The 8,525-nt window shown below is 37.1% G+C and overlaps 1 pseudogene; it reads right to left on the bottom strand.

Annotated features, from left to right (window-relative positions):
* Positions 1 to 6,341: 6,341 nt before the first annotated feature.
* On the bottom strand, positions 6,342 to 6,797 carry LOC147521989 (subtilisin-like protease SBT3 pseudogene; annotated as a pseudogene).
* Between the last annotated feature and the right edge of the window lie 1,728 nt (positions 6,798 to 8,525).

The following is an 8,525-nucleotide window of genomic DNA, read 5'->3' as shown; positions in this document are numbered from 1 at the left end:
TGGAGTAGTAGTGTGTTCATATTACAAATTATCTGTGTAGTGATGATCGATTAGAATCGTTATTCCCCATCATAAAGAACCAACATTCGTTTAGGGGTTAGTTAGCAGGAATTGCTAAATATACTACGTGATATATATGACACATCTAACTTATATGAGATTAAAAACCGAAAAAAAAAACACAAATTATTTATGAGATTGAGGAAATAATGGTTAGGTTTTTATTCATTTGAAATAAATGTAGAATTAATGTGAGAAACAATGTGAGAATGATTCTTCATTTCATTGTTGTAGTGGACTTAAATTTTATAATTGAAATAAAAATTGATCCGAATTCAAATTGTCATATCACCTACAATAATGATTAGGAGGCCGGATTATCGGAAAAATAAATAAATAAATAAATAATGATTAGGTTAAACCGTTAAACATGTAGTGGACTTCATTTGTTAATCGAATGATTAGAATCATGTTACCGTAGTGTCCTTTTCAATTTTTATACAAATATAAAACAAAGAAATTACAGTGTCGGTACTGGAGAATGGAGATACAGGCATACAGCAAATTTTTTGGTTCACATATATGTACTGTCATGCATGCAAATCGTACCTTTTGTCGGATGATCGGATCACAGCAAATCCTTACAAACGTCGTTGCGACACGTGTGTGATATAGCATAAAGGGTACATAAGGCCACATGCCCAACCAAGGCATACAACGAATCGATCATGTCACTCATGTCATTTGCTACTAGGGTATGCCCGTGCCTACGGCCTGCGAGGCCTGGACGTGCCTGGCGGCGCTACCCGACACTCCATATTTTAACGTACGACACTAATATATTGATTGAAGAGCCGTGATTCTCAGCAATAGGAAGAAGATGAAAGGGAAATAATATAAAACGAATTTAGAATTACATTCGAAAAAATTTGTTTATCTTCCTTAACTTTTTCCAATCTTATGTACATTTTGCTCCTGGCATCTCTAATTTGCTCTAACTGAACCAAAGTATGAAAATTTTCCCCAATGACAAACTATTGATTTTGATCCATAATCTGACACTAATTACATTACCTAATCACCAAAGAACTCGGCTTCTCTCACCAGTCAAAATATGAGTCGCCAAAGAACTCGGCTTCTCTCACCAATCAAAATATGAGGATAATTTGAAGACATTGTAATTTTAGAAGCCAAAGTTCTCCTCGTCCCCACTACTAATAGACTCCATCAACTGACTATAGTTATCGTTATCGTCCTCGTCCTCCGTTACAATATCCAATAGGCCTCCACCAGTAAATTCAGTGTCCATCCCAAAATCACCATCATCGTCGTCGTCCTCAATGTCATCTACACTATCATCACCTTCATCATTGCTCATATCATCCACATCACTATCAACATCCAGGCCATCACCCAATAAAGGGGTCAGTTAAGCGTCACGAATCGTCATCATCTTCATCTTCCTCACTCTCGGCATCACCCGGGATCCGAATCATCACCGATTGGCGGACGCCTCGACCTATTTCATAGAGCCTAGTAGAAGCATACATTTCTTCATGGTCATCCATGGTTACCAACCCAACAAATGAGTCGGTTGGTTACGTGGCAAAGTCAAGCACACGCCCGATCCACGAGGGATTGTGGCAATGTCCGAATAGTAGACAACATCCACCGATTCAAACGCTTGAGAGAAGAGGGTGCGACCGGAACATGAATGAACTGTAGAAGTTACATCTTCAAGATTACGCCTCGGGATCGCATAGATGGCGTCACCATGAGCATTAAATGTTATAACGGTCGATCCAAAGAAGGGGAACTCCATAGGAGCTTAAACGCGTTCGAAGATCCCACACGCCGAAGTTTAGTGAAACCACTAATAGTGAACAAAAATAAAGTAGTTAGCTAACGTGATAATCGCTATTTTATCACGATGATTTTCAGATTCGACAAAAAGCCAACTTGTACACCTATTCCACAACAATATTGTTATAAACTTTTCAAGTACAAGCGTGAAGCATACCTCATTCGGAGGGATGAAAACCACCACCACCGTAGTCCGAAAACGGATCAAACTTACGAACAAGGCGGATCCCTTCGATCCCATAGAACGCCATTCCACAGAAGCATCGTGTCTAAGGGGTTAAAATGTATAGGAGAAGGTAGATGCCCTCTCACGGCAGTTGAAGTATGTATCAATCAATTTCAGCTCAAGTTTGCAAGTCTGGATGTCATACAAGAGAACTTCACGACGTGATGGTTCTGTAGATAAAGCGGCAAATGCCTCCGCAGAGTTCTTTGAACCTAGCAGATTTGCACCCTTCAAAAGAATGTGTCGAACCACCGATATTGAAGACGATTCCACAATCGCACCTCATGGGACCTAGAAGAGAGCAAATGGCGGTTGCCACCGGAAGGATTTGAATGAACAAATGTATTTGGTGACTCCCATTACTTTCCAACATATTACCACTATTCGAAAGTCGAAAATCTTGAGGTTGCGGAATGGTTGCCAATTGCAATTTGAGAGGAGTCCCCTAGGAAAGTTAAGCATGTCAAAAGGGCATCATCCGAGCAAGTATGCTAAGGCCGAATCTGGCTGTAGACAAACCGACGATCTCTACGGCTTCCATGAATGCCACCATACCGGTTTTGAACTCACGTGCTCAGCCCGGCCGATAAATTTGCAGGTGCATCAAAGCTATGCCTTGATTCGGGACATGTGTGTGGGTGTAATAATGATAACAGAGGTAAAAGTGGTAGTAGGAGCCGGACACACGGTGATCTTTGATGTTTTGAATCGCACGAACAACATATTATCGTCATTTATATGACAATTATGATGGAATTTCTAGTGAGTTGTGACGGTAGAAATAACTTTACTGATCGCGACAACATATCCGGGATCGGAACTAAAACTTGGAATTTCAACTTGACCATGTTTTCAAAGGTCGTATTAATAAAACTCGGCAATTGGGAGAATAGAGTTGCAAATAAGGAATTTGATATTCACACTCACAAAATAAGATATTGGTGCAAACACCGCCCTCCAAAGAATCCTAACAACCCACCAAAGAAAGGGATGCACATTCCAACAAATCTTTGTGAAAAGCGTAATATATATCACGAAGATAGCTTAGTACCAATCAATGCCATATACTAAATTTTAGTTTAAGGCGGTTCAATGAGTCAAAATTCATATGTACTTGCTTGTGTGGATGACGGATGACCACTAACCTTGGCGACTTCTCTTAATTCTCTGAGGGGTCTACTGGACTGCAACCTGCTGAGAGCTCCCACCGGAGGTATGGGCCCGTCGAGATTTGTAGTCGTTGAGGATAAGAATCATGTTCGTTGGTGCTCCGTTCAACTTGGGAGACCTGGTGCTTTGAAATGCTACTGGTGGTTGCTGCTCCCGACCGTAGTTGGTGCATCAATGAATCTAACCGGCAAAAACTTAGAAATAGCAACTTTTGACGGCGGCAGGAAGAATAGGGCATAGATGTTTTGTTTGAAGATATGAGGAAATAAGATCCAGTAGATCCGTGTGTTAGGGCGTAAGGAAGCATATTCTTTGGGATTGGCTTATTTTGCCATGTCACAACTTAGAAAAGACAATAACAACCATTGGATGGAGTCCCTGCGGCCCCACACCATTGCTTTTTATTAGATAGATATAAGATTGTTTTTTAGATTGTTATGTGTTAAATTTAAAATCCGAGCTCAAAAAGAATGTCTTTAGTGAGTCGTGTGTATGTGTTGCATGTTAGCATTCCATCATTTCAAACATTTAATTCCATATCATTATTTGTCTAAGATAAAATTTCATGTATTTTTATTTTTATTTTATTTTTAGCAAAAAGAGTTGGCCCCTAAAAGTGAGCGGACTCTCTAAGATTACAAAATTACAGACTCGATGACAACTCAATTAAATATCGTGTGGAAACAGAGTCCAGACAAAAGTATAGAGGAGATGGTCTACCTTTAAAAACTAAACAACAAAATTCAAGGGTCCTATTAACATAGTAAAATTTACACTCAACTAATTTAGATGATAAATAGTATATATAATAAACTATAAGTGATGCTCCCCAAGAAAGCATTGTTCCTTTACATTCCAAAACAGCAACAAGGTTTGACAGTCTGACAATATTGCCACTTTATTGATTTGCAACCTCTGTGTTAATTTCATTCTTTTAAGGATAGCTCTGGCTTTAGCCTCTTCTACATCCCCAGATCTAACTCTGTCATGTCCTGCACCAATACATACACCAGCAAAGTTCTACAAAGCCAAGGCTTGCTTTGGTGTAATTGTCCACCCAATGCAAGATGCATCTATAGATATACGAGACAAATCTGAGCCTATATATGTTAGGCCAATTGGTACTCTTGATAAGTGGTTGGTTATTCTTAGTGATGTAAATGTTTGTCTTGAAAAGGATAATGATCTATCCATATGGAGTACATGGTTGTAGCTACAGAGCTAAACATTGTAATTAGTTATTATAAAACTATCCATTGTAATATTCTATATTTATTTGCATTATCTTTAATTGTATCCATCTATTTTAGCTGGCCAAGTTAAAGCAGTAGGTCTCCTAGTTAACAAATTTCACCTAGGGTTGAAAGTGAGATATCAAATGTTTGGACCAATGTAGTTAAGATGCGAGGCACGATAAGACGTACCTTAAGTGCCTCGTCTTTACCAAGGCATGGGAGCTAATATTAGGCGCGTGTCTTTTGTTGAGGCGCACAAGGCGCGCACCTTATCAACATTTACAATTTTTTTTGTTTTTTGTACAATTTTTGCTATATGTGACACATTTACACTTGATCTAATTGTTGTATGGTACAAGAAATTATACAAAATTAATAAGTTTCATCTTGAAGTACATTCTAAGCTTTTATTTTGACTAGTTTTTATTAAGTTATATGAATTGAGAGAAGACACAAAGATGAATTAAATGAAGTTTTACGAGATTCCAAAATTCGAATAATGTGTTTTATTTTGTGAAGAACTCTTTTGGCTCAATTTGATTGTTTCATTTTTTTAGTTTATTGAAATTGAGCTAGATTGTATTAAGAGATACAAGTTTTATTTTGTTATTTACATATTGCTTATGTTTTTTCTTTTAAATGACTATTATGGTATGGAAATGACTAGTGGATTTTACGGATGTTGCTCAATAGTTTCATATTTACAGTAACATAGAATTTATTTTAATATTTTGTTAAGCAAATTAATAATAATTCATATCATATTTAATATTTATTTTATTTATTATTTGTTATATATATATATTTTTATTATTGTCACACTACATTTTAATTAGGGCGTGCTCCACGGTTAAGGCACAAAGAGAATGCTGCGCCTTAATGTCTTGCTAGACTGGTCTGGACGGTAGTGTAAAATTGCAAATTAAGGGGCTAGAAAGGACAGTACAAGTTAAGGGGCTACAAGCCTACAAAGGACTAATTGTGCACACCGACACTCAGCTTACTCGTTAGCGCTAATAAGCTTACGCATTTGGTGGCAGTTGATTGGAAATTGGACAAGGACAATGACAATGACATAGAAGAAGAAGAAGAAGCATTCTCGTGGGATTTGGGAATTGCGAGCATGTTTGACAGCCAAATGTCGTTCATATTTCACGACCCACCCCAGTTAGTTTACAACTTTACGTCAGTTGAGTCAGGAGAGTACAAAGTCGTAGTATCTCACATGTGAACGTATTTTTTTTTTCCGGTAATTATATCACATGTGAACATGGTACTACAAATAATGAATATGAAATTTTTGGTTTGGGTCCTATACCTGATACCATATTACAAAATATCACGATATATTGTGATATATATCGATATTTTAGAGAAGAGTAAATAAATGTCGCGATACTACTTTGGATAAAAACCAGTGCAAATATCGACAATATTGACGATATTTGTTGATATTTCACAATATATCGACGATATGTTTGATTTATACGATATTGTCGGTTTTAATTGGCGCTGTGATTGCAAACCGACGAAGAAGAGTGCTGGTGATTGCAAACCGACGAAGAAAATAAAAAAGGCTACTCCTATCCTCTCCCACGCGAGCTACTCTATTCTCTCCCACGCGAAATTTTGATGGCTATAAAAGTTAATTCTTCTCCACTCTCTCTCTCGCACACCTCTCAAACTCAAAGATATTTTAGCACTTTTGAAAATTTAATTGCAGAGCTCAATAAGGTAAGTTTTCTTGTCCCCTCCCATCCATGATTATTTGCTTTGTGTCTAACTTTCCAACTCTAAATACTGTTATTTGTTTTAGCACTCATTTAAAAGTTTATTTTATTAATAGATTAGTAATTTAACTTCTGATTCTTCTCTGTGAACTTTAACGTGTCTGGCATGACAGTTACCTTAAACCCATCCAAGGGTGTCAATGTAATAGTATAAGTCGATGTGTCACCCCCCACATTAGTCACCGTCCTTTGAAATTTCACAATTTTAGTATCTGAGGATGTAACATTTTCATTGAAGAAGGCAATGAAAGAAGGGTAGTTCAGGTCAGATGAACTGTTCAAACAATTATAAGTAGAGGTCCTAGTAATTGTTTGAATTTGCTTCATGGTGTAATTTAAGGAACAAAGGAGGTTAACATAGTCTTCTGCATTTGCATCGTAAATTAGTCCAGGTTCTAGTGCATTGTTAAGGTTAACATGACCAACTCCCATGGCTAGAGGACTTGAGGCACGGTAATTGTCCCCAATGTCTTTGATGGTGTCGTCAGTGTTATCCAATGCATTTGTGGTCATCATAGCGGAACCGAATAGCATTTGGACTCCATTAGGGATGTCTTTGCTTTAATAAGTCTTTGCTAGTCTCGGCCATTTGTATGTGGGCAAGACATGGATGTCCCTGATAAAAGATTGTAATTGCTATATAATGAATGTGATCCGAGGTCTGTTACTGGAGTTTTAGCACCAACTCTAAATATTGTTATTTGTTTTAGCACTCACTGACTGATATAAGTCATTGATTATTGACTTAGAAAAATTGATTTCTTAAAAGTCGATGTATTAATAGCTAGGGCCAGATAACAATTCGGAAACTCGTGATTGTGGCATATATTAAGACATATATATGTTAATTGCTTGCTTGAAAGCTTATGCATGGTTCCTAGCGTTGTTAAAGTGATGAAAGAGCAAGAAGCAGCTAGATGTAGCATGTTCTGGGATACGCTTTGGTGTGTTAGATGAAATCATCATTTTGTTTGTAGCCGATACTATTTCTCATATTTGTACCCTATAATGGTTTTCAATGACTTAGAACTATATATGAAGGTCTTTTAGGTACAAAACTGATTCACTTGTACTGAATGGATGAGTTAGTAAATGGTGAAATTTCGTAGTGCCAATGACCAAAATGTTGCATGCTGGTTCGGTTGTTGTAGCACTCCTTTAATGGCCAAGTAGTATGCTAGTTTGTCAAATGGTATTAGGCGGCATGTTTGTATCTACGTTAATTGTTGTTGTATATTTGTGTAGGGGACCTATAAATAGAGATGCATGATCTCTTTTGATTTTTTGTCTTTCTCATTTGTATATGAAGCTAGAGAAAGAATTGCCTCGCTGAAGAAGCTCTTGTTGGCTAGATCCAAGCAAAAATACAGGTTCCTGGAAGTGAGTCTACTTCAATATGACTGGATTTATGTTTTCTTATTGTTTTAAACCGTGTTATTGTTGTTCAACCATATAGCATTTCATTGAAGTGAGAATGTTATGTATGTCTTTTTTGGTAGACACCATTTGATGTGATAAATCCTTGAGAAAAATAGTTTTTGAACTCTTAAGAACATGCGCTTGTAGATCAGTGGATAGAGCGTCTGTTTGCTAAAAACAGTTAACAAAAATGCATACATTCACTCTAACAATATATGCATATTGGTGATGTTACTGGATATGGAGTATGTATGCGCTTCAGCATTATCTATTTTACATCTATTTCAACTTTCAACATGTTTTATATATCTTCAACCATTTCGCTGATTCCTTGAATATTCCTCATATTTTATCCCTAAGTGTTTAATACCAAACCTTCTCCTATGCCACTAACCACCATAGTAGTCCAGTTTCTGGTTTTGCAAGACATGGTAGTAATCTCTGTGACTTGCGACGATAATATATATAGACTAGCGGATCCATCGACAATTCATGTATGTTGAGATGCTTAGGAGTACACTTTGCACCTAAGCAGTTGGGCATAAAAGTTTGTTCTTATAATATATATAGACTAGCGGATCCGTCGGCAATTCACTGTAGTTTTCGTAGGGGCATTTATGATGGAATATAGGTATGACACTATCGATGTTTGTAAGAGAGTGGTTTTGATGGTCGCAAGGGAATGTACTAGAACTAGACTATTTCAATATATGTTGCCGGCAAGTGTAATCTAGTAATTTGACAATGGTAAGAAATAAGGTTCAAATATTCTCTATTCAATTCCAAGTGGGAATTAAATTGAGTTCTGGTTTCGGGTCTATC

Source organism: Coptis chinensis, chromosome 1 (genome assembly GCF_015680905.1).
Source record: "Coptis chinensis isolate HL-2020 chromosome 1, ASM1568090v1, whole genome shotgun sequence".
NCBI lineage: Eukaryota > Viridiplantae > Streptophyta > Magnoliopsida > Ranunculales > Ranunculaceae > Coptis > Coptis chinensis.
Note: the sequence above shows the minus strand (reverse complement) of the source record. Positions and strands in the feature narration are given on the sequence as shown.